This window comes from Lissotriton vulgaris, chromosome 5 (assembly GCF_964263255.1).
Source record: "Lissotriton vulgaris chromosome 5, aLisVul1.2, whole genome shotgun sequence".
NCBI lineage: Eukaryota > Metazoa > Chordata > Amphibia > Caudata > Salamandridae > Lissotriton > Lissotriton vulgaris.
Window position 1 is genome coordinate 1653576024 of NC_141693.1, and position 20618 is coordinate 1653596641.

The following is a 20618-nucleotide window of genomic DNA, read 5'->3' on the forward strand; positions in this document are numbered from 1 at the left end:
CAAAGCCACATAGATGGACACACATTCGAGCACGTCTTCTCGGCCAGCAGGAACTTCAACTACAGCCACACCACCAGACTCTCCTGGACCGACCATTAATGTATATATCACATCTTCACCATGCCCACTGTACACCAACGCCATCATCGTCCCCCCCTCGCAGCTGGATCAAGGCCACTGAAGAACTTCTTGTCAATTCCCTCAGCACCACCACTTCCCCAATGCTTATAGATGCCAACACCGCTGCACACAACCTCCACCGATGGATCTACAACTGCGCTGACACCATAGCACCCCTCACGGAAAGACCAGGCAAACAACACTCCATGAAGGCCAACTGGTTCACTCCCGCCCTTCACCTTTTGGACCCTCTTTTTTCCAACATTGATAGTCTGACAGTAGAAAAACATATTCCCCTGCCATGGTCAGATCACTTTTTAGTTCCTTTTGTCTGGGCCCTTTCGGAGGGTTGCCAGCAACGTGAAAGGGTAAAAACGTGGAATAGGAACTGGGCCAAATTATCTCCAGAGTCTTGGGTAGCGCTTCTAAACAATACGAGGCCAGCTCTCGGGAGTGATTCGGAATCTGCTAGCATTAAGGTCAATCAGTGGTTGGAGATCTCCCAAGATACCCTAATCCCAAAAAAATGGATATCAAGCAAAAAAGTAGAACATTGTGCGCCATGGTATTCCCCCAAACTTAGGGAAATGAAACAAGTGTGTAAGCGCTTGGAGAGAAATTGGAGAAGGGGTTTCTCCACAACAGAAAAAATTCAATATAGAGCTGCCTTGAGAGCCTACAAGACAGAAATCAGAACTGCTCAATCGGGCTACTATGGAAAGAAAATTCTTTCTGCTGCCAACTCCCCTAGAGAAATATTTAAAATCACTCAGTCCCTCTTAAAACCACCTGCAACCCCCTTTACCCCCAGAGGATAAAGGTGAAAGATGTAAAAACCTTGCACTGTTCTTTCATAGGAAAATTGAAGACATTTATTCCACCTTTCCCCCTTGGGCAATGCCAACATGGCCCGATGTGTCTGAACACTTTATCGAACTCCCTGTTCCCACTATCGACATAATTCCCCCATGGATATAAACATTTTAAAAATGTATTTTACCCAATTGAAATAATCGGGCTCCCCACGTGACAGCGTCCCCCCCCCCCCCACTATCCTTAATAAGGTTTTTGATGCTATTGCTCCTGTCATCCTGGAACTTATTAATACCTCTTTTTCGACCGGGATGGTTCCTTCTGCTTGGAAAAGAGCAATGTTAAGAGCCCTGCTGAAAAAACCATCCATGGACCCTGAGGTCCTTGTGAACTACCGCCCAATCTCACTCTTGCCTGGGATAGCCAAAATCAGCGAGAAATACATTAAATCTGTTCTTTCTACATTTCTTGAACAAAACAATTGTTTACACCCCTTACAAACTGGCTTCCGACCCTCCCAAGGCACAGAGACGGCATTACTAATGGTCATTGAGGAGTCACGGAAAATTCTGGATGCCGGAGGGTCCGCAGCTATTATACTACTTGACCTTAGAGCGGCCTTCGACACGGTCAACCACCAACTCCTGGTATTAAGATTAAGAGAATGTGGGGTGATGGGTATGCTCCTGAATTGGCTGGAGTCATTCCTTTCAGAAAGGTCTTTTCAGGTCTTTGAGGATAATGTTGTGTCAGATAGGATGCCTTTGAGATGTGGGGTGCCTCAGGGCTACTCTCTCAGTCCCAGGCTTTTTAATGTCTATTTGCGTCCCTAGGCCGACATAGTCAAGCCCTTTGGAGTGGGGATATTTGTTACCTATGCTGATGATACTCAGCTGGTGGTGTCCCTTAACCCCTCAAACAATAATTCTGCCAGCCTAGCGAATTGCCTGGAAAGAGTGTCCACATGGATGGACAGCTCCTTTTTAAAACTGAATGCTGCTAAAACGGAGCTTATGTTTCTGGGGAAACCTATTATTTGGACTCCGACGCCTTTTGGCCAAACTGCTTAGGCGCTCCGCCTCCCCCCAAAGACCATATCAAAAGTCTTGGGGTTTGGTTGGACAACAACTTGAATTTTGGGATACAGGCGAGTAAAGTGGCAGGTGCTTGCTATGGTATCCTTAAAATGATAAGAAAGGTTTTTACTATTTCTGCCTTTCAATTCCAGGAAACTGCTGGTACAAGCTTTGATTCTTTCTCGGCTGGACTACGCCAATGTGATCTACTTGGGCGCCCCGGCTACGACCATCAGCAAACTCCAAATAGTTCAAAATTGTGCCGCTCGTCTTTTGATGCAGGCCCATAACCGTGAATGTGCCAAACCTCACATCTCATCTCTGCACTGTTGCCAGTTGCCGAAAGGATTCAATTCAAGTCACTGTGCATGGCTCACAGATCTGTCTCGGATACTGCTCCTCCGATCCTCCGTGCCATCATTCCCCGGTATTTCCCCACGAGGTCACTGCGCTCTGAGAATAAACATCTTGCCATCATTCCCAGAGTGAACCGAGTACAGAGTGGGGGCCGGCGTTTTGCCGTCATTTTTGCAAGATGCTGGACCCTATTTCCAGACCACATCAGGCTTGAGACCAACCACCTACGGTTACACAAACCTCTAAAGACTATGCTGTTCCCCTGAGTTGGCAGCCTGCCTTGTGTTGGCTTGTCTTCAGTGCTGGGAGGCCTTTGGTAGCCATGCGCTTTACAAGTGTACACTCACTCATTCACTTTCTCACTAGTACAGACGCACCTGCAGACGTCTCGAGAAGTGATGGAGCCACAACATCAAACAACTCCGCAACACAGTCATCCTTGCACCATGGCGCAAGAGTACCTGCGTTGGCACATGGTTGCCATTGTACGCCAGCGCAGGAGAAAAGAGAGGGGGACTTATTCATGAACCCCTTCTGACAGTTTCACCCCACCAGTGCATCATTTCGTTGACGTACTTGCAGTGTGATTCTTGCACCATGTTCCACAGTATTTGCAAAGTGACGCATCTAAGCACATGCATAACCCTGTGAAGCCCTGTGCCACATTATACCTACATCAGGTATGAAGTATGCAAGGTGGGCGTTCCCACGCAAGAAAGCCTCATTGTAGTGGTGCAATGAAATCCCTCAGATTTCACTGCAACAATTGTAGGTTGCCATTGCATCAGTACCTTACGCCTGCCTCATGGCAGGCGTAAGGGTGCCACAGGGATAGGCTGGCCCCATGCAAAGCTGGAGTTGTATCATGCTTGTGATATAACTGCAGCAATGGGTGACTTTAGCGCTGATAGATACATCAGGATTCCAGACCTATCTATCATTAATTGCGACATGGAGCACTGTACATTAAATACAGCACACCCATCGTGTCGCAAGAAGGGTGTAGTGAAAAGTGTTGCAACGCTGTTTTGTAGCAGCAATGCAACACTTTTCATGAATGAGGCCCTGGAATAAGCCCTATCTTATTGATGGTGTGCATTCCTGTCCTGTAGTTTTTTCGCAGGGCAGAACAGAACAGCAACATTCCTTGCAGGGCTGTCCAGCACCAAAACCTTCTGAGAAGAGGCCCTTAGTGTGTGTACCAATTTTAAGTCCAGCTATTTTCCAGTCTTAAACAACTGCCTCTAACTGCAGTCTGAGGCTGTTTTTTAGTTTTGCACCAGAAAAGGAATTCCTTGTAAATATCGCGAAGTGGGGTTAGGGGCAGTTTTTGCACAGGAACGCCTACCTTCAATAACTCCCAATAACAGAAGTGTTGATCTTAAAAATTCAAGTTTTCACCAGAAAACTGCCGCTAACTGAGTTTAGCTGCAACTTGTAAATAAGGAGATAAAAAAAAGCTGAAGTAATGTCAAAAAATTGACGCAATGGTGGAGTTAACTCATTGTACATAAGCCCCTCAGTATGCTAGTGAAGCGTTTGCTTCTAACACAAGCCTTATTATTGGGACATTTGTAGAGCGCTGCGTTAAGCACACCGGCGTGTCCACGCGCTAAAAGAGGAAGAGGCAGCGAGCAGGGATCACAAAGACAGAGCAGACAATTATTTTGTGTAGAGGAATGTTTTCAATCTCGCTCGGAACCTGGCTTCCTCCGGCTCCAAGCGCAGGTCCACTGGAAGTTTGTTCCAGTTATTGGCCGCTAAGCATCTGAAGGACCTGCCTCCCATGCGGGCTTTCTTAACTCTGGGGATCTTGAGGAGACCGCCCCCTGCGGATCGAAGCGCATGTGTTGGTTGATACACTTCGATCAATTTATTCAGAGGGTCGGGTGCCCTGCCATTCAAAATTCGATGACAGGTGCAGAGGGCTTTGTACTCCACTCTTCTCCTCACGGGGAGCCAGTGTAGCTTCTGAAGGGCCGCCTTAGAAGGCGCCCTTTTGGGCAGCCTGAGAATCAAACGGGCTGCCGCATTCTGCAGCACTTGCAGGCGTGCCATGCTTTTCTCCGGAGCCCCCAGGTACAGCAGGTTCCCATAGTCCAACCTGGCTGTCACCAGGGCATGAACCAGGGTTTGACGGGCACTGATCGGGAGTAGGTCGAGGACCTTTCTCAACTTCTTCAAAATCCCGAAGCAGACTCCTACCACCCGATTGATCTGGGGGCCAAAAGTAAGATCCGCGTCAAACCACACCCCCAGATTGCGTGCCTCTTGACAGGGGGTCGGGGTTGGTCCAAGACAGGGTGGCCACCATGCCGACGACCAGGCAGACTGGGCTCTCCCCACCACCAGCACCTCTGTCTTGCTGCCATTAAGCTTCAAACAGTTGATAGCCATCCACTCGGCAAGATCTTTCATGCACGAGCGGAAGCCATCGGCAGCAAGACAGGGCGCGTGCGATAGGGAGATCACCAGCTGTGTATCATCGGCATACGAGACCAATTGGAGACCATGACTCTCTACAATCGAGGCCACCGGCGCGACATACATATTAAAAAGGGTCGGGCTCAATGACGAACCCTGCGGCACGCCTTGGCCCAGGGGAACCCCCTTTGAATAGCAGTCTCCCTGCCTAACTCGAAAGCTTCTCCCCATGAGGAAGTCCTGGATCCATCTCAGCGCGGTGCCAGAGTTGCCACCTCTGTTCAGACACTGTAGCAAGATGTTATGAGCTACAGTGTCGAACGCCGCGCTGAGGTCCAACAAGATCAGAGCCATAGTTTGGCCTGCATCCACCCCCTCCCTCAGATGTTCCGTAGCCATAAGGAGGGCAGACTCGGTGGAATGGCGTGGCCTGAAGCCAAACTGTGTCGCGTGGGGCAATCCCGTCTCTTCCACGTGCTTCATGATTTGGGTATTAACCACCTTTTCTGCCACTTTGGACAGAAACGGCAGGAGGGAGATGGGCCTCAAATTCTCTAATACCTCGAAGCCTAGGTGGGGTTTCTTCCGGAGCGGGAGCACCACCGCCTGTTTCCACCCCTCAGGCAGCTTCCCCGAACTGAAGGAGATATCCAGGACGTGCCTCATATAAGGTTCCAAAACTTCAAGGCTTTCCGTCAGGCGTTTGGGAGACACTGGGTCCCACGGGGACCCTGATTTAACAGAGCGACACACCACTACTAAATCCTCAGATGGAGGGGTGTGGAAGTTAGTAAGGTGCCCTGCCGACTCCGTGTCCGCAAATGCTGCTTCGAAGTCAATCCCTGTTGTCGGATTGGGGAAAGTCGAGTAGATCTTCTCGACTTTAGTTGAAAAATATTCGGCAATACGGTCGCATGACTCCGTAGAGGAACTCTCCGGCTCAGTAGGTGAATTTACCGTGGTCAAGGACTTGTAAATACCGAAGAGTGCTTTCGCCGAATTCTTCGACCCCAGGATTTGTCCAGCATAGTAGGCTGCCTTAGACTTTTTGATCAGCCTATGGTGCAGGCGCCTTTTTTCCAAGAACAGTTCTCTGGCCTGATTGTCATACGACACCCTCCAGGCTCTTTCAGCTCGCCTGCAATCTGCCTTTGTTAACCTCAGCCTTCTGGCTGACTACTCAACTTGCAACACACTAAAACCTGGGGACATATTATCAAGGGATTTATCTCTGCTTTTTTGGCTTTAAAAGACAAGAAAGCGGAGATAAAATTATCTCCCTATCAGCAACAGGGTGCTAACACGCAAATTTGCAAGTTAGCACCCTTTTTCACAACGCTTCCCCTTGCATCTCTAATGAGATGCAAAGTGGGCGTTCCAGAGCAAAATAATAGGAGAAATGTCGCTAAGCGACATTTCTCCTATTATCAAGCTTCACGCTAACCCTGTTAGAGACAAAAAAAGCAGCGCTAACCACGGTTAGCTCTGCTTTTTTTACACCTGGTATTTTCCTGACTTAGCTATGATATCCTATGGAAGGTGGATATCATGGCTAAGTTTGTGAGTCCCTATCATCAAGCTAACGCCAAACTTCGAGAGATTATCGTTGGTTTTCCAGCGATAATCTCTCATTTGTCAGTTAGCGTGAGGATTTTTATCACTTCTGAGATAAACATTGCTAATAGCAAGTTATCTCAGTGATAATTTCCGGCGATACTTAACGATAAAAAAAATTGTTGCAAAGCCTAGTTAGCGATAAATATCCCTACTCGTTGGTAATATGCCCTCTGGGGTTCCCCAGGGGAGTGAACTAGAGGCTATGGGGTATTCAGGGTGAGCTGGCCTCCAACCTGAACATGTACACACAAAAGAAGCTAACCTGAAGGAAAATGACCAGGAGTATACAAGGTGCTTGGTGTAGTACCAGGCATCTCAAAAAAAAGTGAAGGACTGTCTTCACAGACCACCAGGTGTCATACTTCATCATTGGCAATCCTTGCTCTCTAGAAACTCTTTGGTAGAGAGCAGGCCTACACCTGGAGACAGGGAGGCACTTCTAAATCTAAGTTGGGGCCCGTGAAAGTGAATGGCTCTAAAAACCTCTGTAAAAGCCAAAATACATTTATTAGAAGGACAATTACTTGGTACTAAAATAAAATGTGGGGAATGGGATAGCTTGTACCCCATCACCATTGTGTTTGTAGTTGTCTACATGTTTCTGCCTAATTGGCCCTTACGGTCCGTGGCATTCATCAGGACGGGAAAAAAGTAAGCATGGGCGAATTTTGCGAATTTGCGGTTCGCGAATTTGCGTATTCACGAATTTGCCATCCGCAAAATCCGCGTACTCTCGCGAATTTGCGGATTTTTTCTTTTTTTTGTGTTCGCAAGGGTTTCTGCCAGTTCGCAAGGGTTTTGTACCAGTTCGCAATTGCGAACTTACTTGTCGGCTCGCAACAGTCGCGACTATGTTGTTTCTACGTCTGGTTCATCATCACAGGTTCACAGCACCCTCTGTTTCACCACTGCCACCCTCTGGTTCACCCACGCCACCCTTTGGTACATCACTGCCGCCCTCTGGTTCATCACTGTAGATTATGGGGGGGAAAGCAAGCACACCTGCCCTGCTTCAACTGACATGAATTAATGTGGGGTTGATTAATGTGTCACTGAATTTAAACTTCCAGTCTGGCACCTGCTTCCTTATCTGTAATTTGCTTTCTGTTGCAGTGCAATTTTTTTTCACAGGTCCTTTGTGGCCTACTTGTAGCTATTCTATGAGCCTGCTGTGAGGGTCAGAGCAGGGTCATAGAATAGTTGCAAGTAGGCAACTGAACTCTGGAGGGGGCCCTCAGGAAGCACTACAGTGAATGGTTACTAATGATGAGTTTGAACTTTTGCACCTGCTGAGTGCTTTCAGTTTTGCAAAACTAATTTTTCTGCAATTTCGCGGGATTCGTGGGGCGCAAATTTGCGCGAGATCAAATTCGTAAGCCGCAAATTCGTGCGAATATGCGATTTGTTTTTTTGCGGCATGTTAGTTCGCAAGGTTTTGTGCGTTTTAACGAGCCGCTTGGAGCGCAACGGCGCAAAGTAACCCTCACGGTCGTTCACGGGCGCGGCCATCTTGTTTGCATGACGTATTTCCGTTTCCAGGCGCTATGTGTAATCTCGCAAAGTGTGCGGCTCGCTAGTACAAGTTCGCGTGTGATCGCGAGGGAAATCTGGCGCAAACTTACCCACGCGGTCGTGAACGGGCACGGCTATCTTGTTTCTCATTCATTGCTATGGTTCTGGGCATGCTTTCTGTATCCTCTCCGAATCTCTGCCATCCTCTGCTTGTTTGAAGTTTTTTTTAATCTATTTTACTTATTATCTATCCCTCTATTTTTCTAGCTCTATATTTTTGTGTTTTCTGCTACTTTTGGTTAATTTTAAACTACTTTTTTAAACTCTTTTCTTTTCTTCTTCCCTATTCTATTTCTTATTTATTGTTTACCTTCCTTTCTGCCCAGACCATGGTAAAGGGAGCCGGGAAGCATTGTGCGGGTGTTTGAGGGGGGAGCAGGTCACAGCCCGGGAGATCTTTAGCGCGGAGGAGGTGGCCGCATTAGTTTTTTATGTTCAGCGCCGCCTCCCCAGGACCATCATGGCAGGCGGCAAGATCGCTAGCGGGTACGGGATCCGGGAGCGCCGGAAGCGGTGGGAGAAGGTGTGCCGGGCCATGTACCAGCACTCTCGGGTCCGGCACACCTACAACCAGGCCACCCACCGCTGGACGGGAACGCGACTTGATCGATCTTCTCGGCCTCGAGATCCCCGGGCTTGGTGAGTAGTAGTAGCTATTTCTTCACTACTCTGTTTTCTCCTGCTCTGTGTGTCATTATATTGCAAATTTTTGTTTTTTTTCCAAGAGCAATAATGCTGCTGATTACATTGTAGGTAAATTATATTTCAAAATGTTCTGTGCATTTCAGATGCACTGCTCTCCTTTTCAGTAGCGTTGCTACTATGCTTATTTGTTTTCGATTTTGTGTTCATTTCATTGGCCTGAGAAATTATGTATGAGTGTAGTTTAAAGAACTGCGTAATGCTAGACACTAAGGGTCAGATTTTTAATTACCGGCGCATCCCTGCAAAGTAGCTGGGATGCGCCAGTAATTGTGCGCCACGCCACCACCACCCATGGTGCGCCGTATTTACAATGCGGCGCACCATGGGCCCAAAACGTCACCGAAGCTTTATGCATCTGTGCCGTAAAGGCGGCGCATTGCTGGAATTGCGTCGCAACAATGGCGCAGCTCCAGCAATGCTCTGGGGGGCCCTATCTCCCCAATGCTGCGTCAAGCCGTACGTCTGCTTCAAGCAGGCGCAGGGTTTGAGTCACGCATCATTGTCCTAAAAGTGACTGATTGAAATCTTGTAGATTTCCCTCAGCCACTTTTAAGATGCGTTCCTGCGCTGGAACTCCCTCCCTTGCACCGGAACGCCCCCTGATGGCGCAGGGCTTTACAACGTGATGCATCTCCCATATGCGTCACGTTGTTAATATACGCCGCACCATGGCGCCTCTTTTGTTCTGCCGCTGCATCACAAAAGTCACACAACAATGGAGCAAAAGAGCCGCAAGGGGCTTCTAAATCTGCCCCTACAGACTCAAGTCAAGTCCTTCCTTTGTACACCTGGCAATAAGAAGAAATAGTGGTGGTGGATTGATAGTTTGAGTATTTTAATGACTGGTTAATGTAGTAGGAAACTTTTTAGTGTTGTCGCTGATCTGCAATCACAATGGACTTTGTCTGTCACTTCGCGTGCTGCGTACTGCTGCCTGCCACTCCTAGGCAAACCTTTTTAGTAGTTTGTTTAGTGAGTAACATAACTTTCCAAGTTGACGGTCTGCAAATCAAGCAATACCTATATCGTAGTAGACCACATGAGATAGGTCAATATATCCGGTGGAATAGTTGTCTATTTGCTATTTCGCCGAAATATTTAGTTATTGTTCTTTTGAAATGTTTGATTTGGTTGACAAATATCATCCATGTTTTCTGGTCTTTCTTTCTTTCATGTTGTACATCAGCTCCCCCCAGGGACAAGAGAACATTGGGGGAGGCTGCTGCTGCTGCTGCTGAACAAGGCCAGGATCGGTCAGGCGAGGGCTCCTTTGCTGGCCCCAGTAAGTTTTAATTTTAATACAGAGTACTTATTTTTTTCCTCGTGTTCCTCGTTCGATTTTTTCTAAATCATCTTTGATCTTCTTGTAGACTGTATCTAAATTCTTATCCTGCCTCGACTATGACTCCCTGTGGTATTACTAGATTATCCTTATTAGTCTGTCTGTGTAGCTAACTAAGATTGCACATTTGGCAAAAGGTGTAAAACAAAACTCCCTTTCTAGTCAGCAATAGCTCTATGCACTGAGTGCAGTCCTCTGGGATTGCCCATAATGTATTTTCAAGTCTTCTAAATGTTTATGCTTCTTTGACAATTACCAACAATAAAAAGGTGAATGACCACCAAGAAAGAATAAGATACTAGTACTTTGCTTTTGGTTTGGATAGGACGACAATCCATACTACTACTGTTGCAGGGACAAATCTGCACAAACAGAACTATGCACACTAAATAGTGCATTGTTTATCAATTATGATAGGCGCAGGTAGACTTTCTACATACCTCAGTGATATCAGTCTTTGAAGAACCCCCAATCTCCTTACTGACTAGATAGTGTGGCAGAGTCATTTAGCTCCCAAATTCATCGATGATTGATCCCCAATGATGATTATCCAATGCAGGACTAGAGTACGGAGTCAGAGTCCAGAAGTGTCAGAGGCACGGACTCATGCTTGCAAATTGCAAAACCTTTTGCTCATTCACTCTTGACCAAAAACCACAGAGGCTATTAAAGTTTTAAAGCTTTATTAAAAGTAAAAATATTTATTAAAATCAAGCTTGTCATAAAACATAAAGTACGGTTGATTAAAAATGGAAAAGTGCTTATAGTGATTTATTTCACACATTTATTGTGGGCGAGCCGAGCCCTCACCTGGTTTGAACTTTAATTTTTCTTTTTGGTGCTAAATCGTTGGTCCCTCTGTCCTAGTGGTGATGATGATGATTTGTTCTTAGAAGTGAAGCTTCTGTCTGTTATGAGAAAAATGGTGCGTGTTAAAAAGCAAGCATTCATCAGTTGTGCCAAAAAGTGCTGCAAGACAACACCCTTCTCTGGAAAAAGGGACATTTTTACTTTAGAGTAGACAGTCACAAATTATTAGATTGGTTTCTGTATTCACATTTCTTCATTCCTAGACAAAATACTAGTGAGTGGTATATGTCTATGACATCTAACATTCTGAAATGTACTTTTAGGTGGAACATCTGGTGCTGGGCCCAGCGCGGAGGTGGAGGAGGAAAGCTCTGGGGAGGGGGCGGTGCAAGTGCCGGACCAAACTGCTGTGCGGGTTGCCACGGTTGTGGCAGGCAGTGGTAAGCTCTTATTTTCCTTACTTATTGAGATTGCAGACTGCATAGTGTGCTCCCCGTGAGAAAACGTAAGGTTTGTCCAGATGAGAGACATGAAGAAGAATGATTGACATATAGTTTGAATAAATGGATGCCTGGATCGTGGTACTATCTGACTCTTAGATAGCATATGTGTATCTAGAGAGAGTAGACGGTCACTGGATGAACTAAGTGATACTTTGAAGAGCATGTAACACCGCACCCGCACGTCTGTCCCAGTGTAGGAAAGGCAAGGAAAAGAAGTTTTAAATTAATTTTGTCCGAATACTACCATGAATAGTAGCAGTAGTTTGTATTGCAAGCACAGCATATATCCGGCTACTACTATGGCCACTCACTACCTCTGTTAATAAGTTTAGAAGAACTCGGTCATTCATGTGTGGATGTATCACTGTTCACTCAATAAAAAGCAAAGCACCTAAAGTCATCCCATATGTAAGCAAGTACATACCATGTGCAGTGATAGATAATCAGATTATTTATCTTCTTCATTTTCCTTTTCTAGTATTCATTGGCACTGTAGGGTGAAAGTTAAATTAATTAAGCAGTAGCCCTTGTAACAGAGTATTCTCAGTGCCACCCATAATAGAAAAGTAAGAGCATCACCACCTGCATGTACTGGACTGGTAAAGTAACGCAAGTCTGTCTCACTCATCATGGCGGGCGTCTGTTTTTCTCGGGTGCAAATTGACTGCGCTGGCATTATGACGGCTTGCAGAAGTTAACGTACCAATTTTGCTAAACAAGAGAGAAGAAGAAGAATAAGACTGGTGTGCTGTCATAGTCGACTCTAATGGAGTGAGTCCATGGTGCTCGTAGAATTGATTCCTTAAACTCCCACTAATGTTAGAGCAAGGATGAAGAAGTGGGAGGTTAGATAGATACTGGCCACAATAGTTATGTACTGCGCTTGCAAGTTGCTAGTTCTACTGTGACACAACTTTCTGCTGAACCATTTTGTGTTAATCTTAAAGAGCATTGGTTACAGACTATGTCTTTCTTTCTTCATATAGATGCTCCTTCCAAACCAACACGGAAGAAGCTGGCTAAAAGGGCTCGGCAACGGAGGCTGGAGGCCACTGTCGCCGAATATCGGCGGCTGGAGGCCCAGGACGAGGAGGACATGCAGACTAGTACGTCAACAACATCGACGGCGACACCTGCATCAGCCAGTGAGCGCAGCAGGTCTCCAGCGGTACGGAGCCGGGGTACCGCAGCCACCCGCCACCACCGAGCAGCAAAGAAATCAGCTGCCCCCCACAGCAGTACCAAAAAAAGGATGCACCGCCTTTCCCTGAGGGTTTCCTACCTCGAGCAGGAGCTCCTCAATACCAAAACCCTGCTCGAGACCCTCCGCAAGGAGCATGCCGACCTGGCCCAAAAAGTCAACAGCAGCCAGCAGTAGGAGGAGACTGTCCCTTGCCCCCTTTTTAAAGACTTCTGGGGGGTGGGAATTGGGAGATGATTTTTCTATTTTTTTGGACTTAGTTTTCAGGGACATTCGTTGGGGTTCGGGAGGGGGAGTGGGTTGGGTCTTGCCGGAGATTATTTATGTTAGGGTATATAAATATACTTTAAACTTTATTTTAGCATATGTGTTTTTTACTGCTTTTGAGGCTGGTGGGTGGGGGTTTAACAGTCCAGAAACTTAAGTGGCATCTTGATTCAAGTTGTGTAAGTACTAATGGCCCAAATGTTTTCAAAACTAAGTGCCTCTCACAGAGTAAGTGAATTCAATAGTCCTAGGACCGTCAGTCTCTTGTCTCTCCTAATACTCTATTATAGTACCTCTCCCCAAATGCTTATCTTACCTGTAATTTGTGTTTGGAAATAGGGCTAGGCACAGGGCTGGCTGCACGCCAAATGGCGATTAAGGTTGGCAATCCTGGGTGGATGAAATGTCATCATTGCGGTGGTACTTGTGGTGTTACACAGTGGCAGTTGCAGCATCTGAAAAAAAAGAAAATGAAACCTTGTTTGTCCTTACCGTAGCATTAGAACGGTACGATAGAGAATATAGCAGGTGAAAGTACACTAGAATAGTGCCACAATGTAGCCTAACAAATGGTAAAGTATTGAAAGTATAACTAGTACTTGCGTTTAATTTCTTTGACATTGGCTACTACTACAAGAAATAGTACCGAAGGTGAAGGGCACAGCAGCGTAATAATTTGCCACGTCTAGGAGGAGGATGTTCTTGATGACCAATCAAGTTGATGGCGCACATGAAAATCTGCTTTCATTTGCCAATAGTGACTGAGTGTCAAGCTGAGTAAGGTTAGAACATATCCTCGGATTCCTTCACCAGCCTGTTGCTATGACCTTATCCTCCCCAGCAAGTATGTGGAATTATTGCTGTAATTTAGTCACACATCAATCAAAACCACACAGCCCGGGGGAAGAGGGTTAGGGTTTAGAAAATGGATGTGAATGGGGGATTTTGGGAAAGTTTTGTTGAGAGAAGAAAAAAAAGCACAGCATGGACAAATAATAATTGAAGATAAAGAAATCTTTGGGTACAAAGCTTACCATAAATCTTTTAAGTGACATAAAGCAAGTGCATGCACTACTGCATGCATGGTGACTGAAAAGTAAGTAGTACTTTCGACAACCATGAATGAAAGAATGCAACAGTACAGGGCTGCAGCGTTTTCACTTGCCTATCTCTGCACTCAGAGAAACACTTCTTACATTAAATTAGGTTTAAAAAATAGCAGAAGTAAAACCTATAGAATGGCTGTAGGGATGAATTTAGAAGCAGAGATCAAAGAAATGCAGAGTCACAGTCATAGAAGTTCACAGCAATACCATTACTTAAAAAATAATTAGGAAAGAACGGATTCCGTATCTGTATGTTGTTGTAGTTGTCCTGTTGAATTTGGTAAGTTGCATGCATCAAACCATTCCTCTTATTAGCAGGACTCCTCCATTTCAGCTGACGCTCCGTCCATCAATGTTGGTGACCAGAAGACACCCTGTCCACTGCCTGCCTGGCGGATGCTGAATTGCGGCTTGCTAATCTGAAGCCTGACTTCATCTTTTTTTTCCCATTACACAGACTGAAACCCGGCCTGTAATTATTGATGGAAAAACAGGAAGTGACATTAGAACACCACTGACAAATAAATATAAGGTATGTAAGCTGTGTAGTGCAAAAAATCACACTTTGAGTTTCCTCATAGACAGTAAAATATTTTTGAAAGTGCGTACTCTGTCTGAGTCTCTTTTTGAAGGATAAATAAGTATGGGAGAATTCATTTAGCGGATCTTTCCCCTCAAGCTAGGTGTACTGTAAACTGTGTTTTAGAACAAAATTAGACCTTCCCAGAGTGCTCCCAGACCCTTACTAAACCCAGTTGCAAAAATGTAGAAGACCCCCAATCAGATCTCAAAAAACGGGGCCTAGTAGAAAAATGGTGACAAAACGTACTTTGAAAGTAAAGTAGGCCCAAATCCCCCCTTACCCACCGTGGATTGTATTCAAACCACTTGCAAGCAAGCAAAAGTATCCATACCCAGCATCGCTCCGAGACTCACAAACCCCCCCACAAACAGCCCCCCGCCCAAACACATGCAATACAATACTGCTAACCCTAACGAGCCCTAAGTTAAGAATAGTGGCAAACGCTTTCTTTAACTAGGCCAAATACCCCCTTTCCCACCATGGATTTTCTTCAAATCACTTGCAACCAAAATTACACATTCCCACGAGTGCTCTAAGACCCCAGCCCTCAGTTGCAAAAATCTAGAACACCCCGAAACAAATGCAATCCTGCTGCTAGTGCTAACCCTAACAAACCCTAAGTTACAAAAAGTGCCAAAAGGCTTTTCAGCATGGATTTTCTCCAAACCACTTTTATCCGGTATTAGACCTTCCCAGCAATGCCCCAAGACCCGCCAACCCACCCGCAAAAAAGCACAACACCACCAAACAGGCAAAAAGCAAAAATGGAAAATCTCATACTTACAATATTTTTCGGCCTTCTTTCAATTCTGTCCAAACGCGCTGTGCAGCTAGGCCCTAATTTCCCTTTTCCACCATGGATTTCCTGAAAAACAAATGCAATCAAAATTAGACTGTGCCAGCAGTGCTCCCAGACCCCAAAACCCACCCACAAAACACCCGGAACCCCCCCAAACAGCACCTCAAAGACAAGCAAGTCAGCAAAAACGCAAAAATAATTTCGCCTCCAATTTTGTCCAAACCACTTTTATCCGGTATTAGACCTTCCCAGCAATGGCCCCAGAGCCGTCAACCCAGGCGGAAACTAGTAGAAGACCCCCAAACAGCCAAAAAGCAAAACTTCAAAAATGGGCACTTAGAAATTTTCAGGCAAATTTCCAGAATCACTCCGCGCGTGCTCTGCAGCTAGGCCCTAACTCCCCTTTGCCACCATGGATTTGCTTCAAACCTCTTGCAATCAAAAGTATCCATACCCAGCAGTGCTCCCAGACCCCGAAACCGACCCACAAACACCGGGAAGCCCCCCAAATAGGCCCATGAAAACATGATAGTGAGCAAAAAGGCAAAAACTTTTTTAAGTCTGATTTTTGCCAAACCACTTTTATCTGGTATTAGACCTTCCCAGCAATGTCCCAAGACCCGCAACCCCCCCTCCCCCCACAAAAAAGCACAACACCCCCAAACAGGCAAAAAGCAAAAATGGAAAATCTCATACTTACAATATTTTTCGGCCTTCTGTCCAAACGCGCTGTGCAGCTAGGTCATAACTCCACTTTTCCACCATGGATGTCCTAGAAAACAAATGCAATCAACATTAGACTGTGCCTGCAGTGCTCCCAGACCCCAAAACCCACCCCCAAACACCAGGAACCCTCCCAAAAAGGCTCCCGAAAACATGATAGTGAGGAAAAAGGCAAAAACTTTTTCAACTCTGATTTTCTCCAAACCACTTTTATCCGGTATTAGACCTTCCCAGCAATGGCCCCAGAGCCGTCACCTCACCCGCAAAGAAGTAGAACACCCCCACAAGTGCAGAGTCTTTCTTCATTGGGCGTAATCCAGCCATCTGCTTTGAGGGAAATAGGAGTCTGGAGGAGGAGGATAGAGGAGCATGTTCTTGTGAACTTGTGAACCTGAGGAATGCAGACTGCAGCACCTTCAGATCAATAAGCAAATAAGTGAAGACAGTTCTGCTGATGGGCTTGTTTTTGTGATTAGGTGATTAAAGTTTTTATTTATATTGACTTTGCAAAACAAAGAAAGACAGACACACAGGAATATAAGTGAATACGGACGAAAAAGAAAGTTATTGATTCATTGGCTCATTTTCAGGGCTCGGTGTCAGGGAAGAAGAGTTCGTCCTCATACTCTGCAAATTCAGGCGGGAGTAGGTCACCTAACAGAGAAGAAATTCCCTCATCTTAGTTGGTGTTCTCCTTGTCTTCTTCCGGCGTGTATTCTCATACTTTGTAATCTGGTGGTATGAGGTGCTGATTCATCTTGATCATTGTTAACCTCTCCACTTTTTTGGGAGAGAGGCGGGTCCTTTTGCAAGTTACAATGCCACTAGCAGCCCTGAAAACACGTTCAGAAGACACACTTGCGAGTGGGCAAGACAAGTAATTTATAGCCAGGTTGGAGATCTCTGGCCACAATTCTTTTTTCCCATGCCAGTACGCCAATGGGTCATCATGAACATAGATCTCTGTTGAGTCATTCAGATAGTCCTGCACCATCGACTCAAGGTTCTCCACGGTTCCTCCACTTTGCTGACTTTTTGCTGGGACCTTTTGAGAAGCAAACCCAAGCTGAGTTAGCCAATCCTCTTCTGCACACAATATTACTGTTGTGTCTGGTGCAGATAATCCGGTTGCTGGTGTCTTTAACGGCTGAGAGGGAAAATCACTCACTTCTGCCACAGCCACAGGTGCAGAAGTGGATTCTTTTGACTCCAGATGGCCTCCTGATGCTGATGTACTGCCTTTTCCTTCACTTTCCTGCCGTTCTCTTTCAAACCTCATGGCTGACAGAGCTAGCCAACGTTTGTACTTTAAACTTCTGCGTCACCAAAAGGAAAGAATGCTCTGCCTGCCAGTGCCTTTTTGTAGTGTGGATCCAGAATAGTAGCACAAATGTAATGCTGTTCTGTGTGGATCTTTTGAAGACGTTCATCGCAAAGTAGGCGCTGTAATAATTTCTCCGCCAAATCAAAAGCTTCTTGCTTTTCTTCATCTTTTTGAAACGTAGAAGACACCGCCTTCAGTTGGTGCTCTAGCATGCGCAACAATGGGATAGCTTTTCCCAAATTACAGTCCTCCCTGCTGACTGCACGCGTGAAGACCTCAAAAGGACGAAGCATGTCTGTCAGGCTTTTAACTAGCTTCCATTGCTCCGCATGTATCCTCAGGTCCTTCATAGCTATACCCTGTGTAAAGAAATACTGATCGACTACCGCACACTGCTCATACAGACGCTCAAGCGTGTAGAAGGTTGAGTTCCAACGTGTTGCCACCTCCTGGATGAGTGCTTTCACTGGCAGTCGACGTTCATGTAGCAGGCTCCTCAGATGCTTCTGGGCCTTAAAAGAATGGCTGAAATGTGTGCACATTCTTCGGCAGGTGGTCAGTAACTCGCACACTGGACTTTCTTCACTCAAGAATTTTTTAACAACCAGGTTTATACAGTGCGCCAAACACGGCACTCTGAAATAGTTACCCATATCCATGGCCTTAACTACATTAGCGCCATTATCCGTGGAAACATAACCAATCTTGCGTTTTTTTGGGGACAGCCATTGAAAGACCTTTGAGTTAAACTTCTGCAAAATGTTTTCTCCTGTATGACTTGTCTCCATGCCAAACATGGCTAGTGTTGCATGTTTCCGAGCAGATTTAAAAACGTTGTCCGGGTCAACACCTGCCCTTAGCTTTGCTGTACCTCCTGAAAAAGAGACCCAGTGTGCAGTGATGCACATGTAATCATTGCCTGCGCCACTGGTCCACATGTCTGTTGTCAGATGTATAGTGTGAACAGCACTCTTCTGCAAAGCTGCCCCAATCACCTCCAGCACATCTTCATGTAGTGCTGGAACCGCAACTCTGGCAAAATAGAACCGGCTAGGAACCTTCCATTAAGGGCAGAGCGTTGCCACTAATTCATGAAAACCAACCCCTTCCACAAAAGAAAAAGGAGAATGGTCCAGAGCTAGCATTTTAGCCAGCTTAGTGTTATACAGACGCGTCATTGGGTGGTTGCGTTCAAATGGCGCATCTGAAAACAACATGCTTCTAATGGTGGGCTGGACCATGATTTTATGGGATGTTGATGATGATGACTTCTTCAACCCAGTTACGCTTGGTGATGATGAACTTCTTCGCATTGGTGTCTCACTCTCTCCCACACTCTTAGTGTGGCTCACAGGGGGTGTGCTGCTGACAGGGGTACTGGGTGTTAGTGAAGTGTTTGACGCTTCTTCCTCCTCGTCATCATCAGATGAAACATCAACGGATAGAGTTTGTTGACTTTCAATTCAGACTTCCTTGATCTCCTTTAGGTGCGCAAGCAATTGGACAGTGTGCTATCTCTCAAGATGACCTCTCTGGCCTCCGGTACCATAGTTGGTACCAAATGCTACAAATGGCTATGTTTTCCCTTGTTGTGCAAACACTAAAGAAGTCCCAAACTGCGGACTTCAAATGTCTGTGGGGGGCGGAGGAGGCGATACTGGCCATGCTGCTAATGCCAGATGAAGTGGAGGATGTGTGTTGCCGAACTTTACTACGTTGTGCACTTGCAGCACCACTAATTGAGGAAATGGAGGTCGAGGTGGATGGAGGTCCCTTCTGGCGAGAAAATATGGAAGCGGTAGGTGGTGGTGTACTAGTTAACTCCAATGATGGTGGTCCCATTGCCTCCTCATCGACAACATCATGCTCAGCAGCTTTTCGGGCTAAGGTAAAAATGTCTGTTTGCTGCATGCCCGCTGAGGCTGGAGTGGCGTGTATGATGACTGCGTCGTCGTCGTGAGAGTCTTCATCAGCAGGAGTAGTATACACCACTTCTTCAGCGTCATCACCACACCTCATAACTATGAGACTTTCGGGGACCTTCCTTTTACGCTTAGCTACCTTTGTCAGATCATGGTGTGCCTCACTCTCAGATGGCAATGGTGGTTCCCAAGTTTGATCCATATCATCAGAAGGAAGGGGGCTTGAAGAAGATGTAGACACCATCCTTGATCTTTTCCTTGCTAGGGATGTGGAAGACAATGAATGATCAGGAGGAGTGGCTTCCTCAAATGATACCTCGGCTTGAATGTCGATTTCCTGATGTGCCCTTACTTCGGGAGTAACAACTATTGTGGGCTCTTGTGCCACTCCATGCACCTCTGCTTGCGCATCTCCTTGCGCTGCCTCTCCTTCCACATGTACTTGGGCTTGTACTTGCAAATGTGGTTGTTGTTGCGGCTGTGGTTGTTAAACACTCGTCAGATGAGTTACAACCACCTGTGTTGATTGAGGGACATTGCTGCTACTTTCTTGCGATGAGCCAACATCAGTTGTCGATGGTGATTGAACAACTAGACTGGCTGCCTCTGCAGCACTCAAGGGCTTGGACTTAAGTGGGCATGGTGGTGGTGGCACTGAGCCCAATGGAGCGGGGGTGCTGCTCCCAGCTTGGTCCCCAGCAGATCCCGTTGCTGCTGCAGGCGTACATTTTTTTTATTCCCAAAAAATGTGGCGAGCGGCACACCAGTCTCCTTGGTAAGTGGCGCCACTTGATTCTTCTGCTCCTTACTGGCAACTTTCTTGCTAGAGGAGCTACGGGGAACTTTTTTTGGGGCCATCTTCTTCAGATGTCAGAACAGCAGGCCGCAGTTGCACGAGTTGCAGAGTTGTCTTGTCTGTGGCCACACGTGACGTTGCGTGACGTTATGCTGCACACACCGCTGCAGGACTTCTTCCTGGCACTGGTGGTTCTCTTGTGCACCTAAAAGCAATGGAAGACAGAGGAACATCAGTTATACACCCCAAAAAGTCGAAAAACACACAAAAATCAGCACAATCCCATGCCATCCATGCCCTCAATGATGTTTAAATTCAAGACACCCCACAGAAAGACTAGGCCCATGCACCACTCACTACCCCTGGGCATAAAGGATGAAAGCTAGGCAAAATGGGTGCAGGCCTGAGAACACTGCCTGCCTTCAAAATGGCCCCTTGCCCCCCAGCACATGGCCAGGGCCTGCCTGTACCAGCACTCAAAATGGCCCACACCCACATGGCCAGTCCCAACAACACCCCCAAAAAGTTGAAAAACACATAAAAATCACCACAATCCCT

The 20618-nt window shown here is 46.3% G+C and overlaps 1 pseudogene; it reads right to left on the reverse strand.

Moving 5' to 3' along the window:
• The window catches only part of LOC147716911 (uncharacterized), a 149597-nt pseudogene extending 129475 nt beyond the window's left edge, over positions 1–20122 (reverse strand).
• Between the last annotated feature and the right edge of the window lie 496 nt (positions 20123–20618).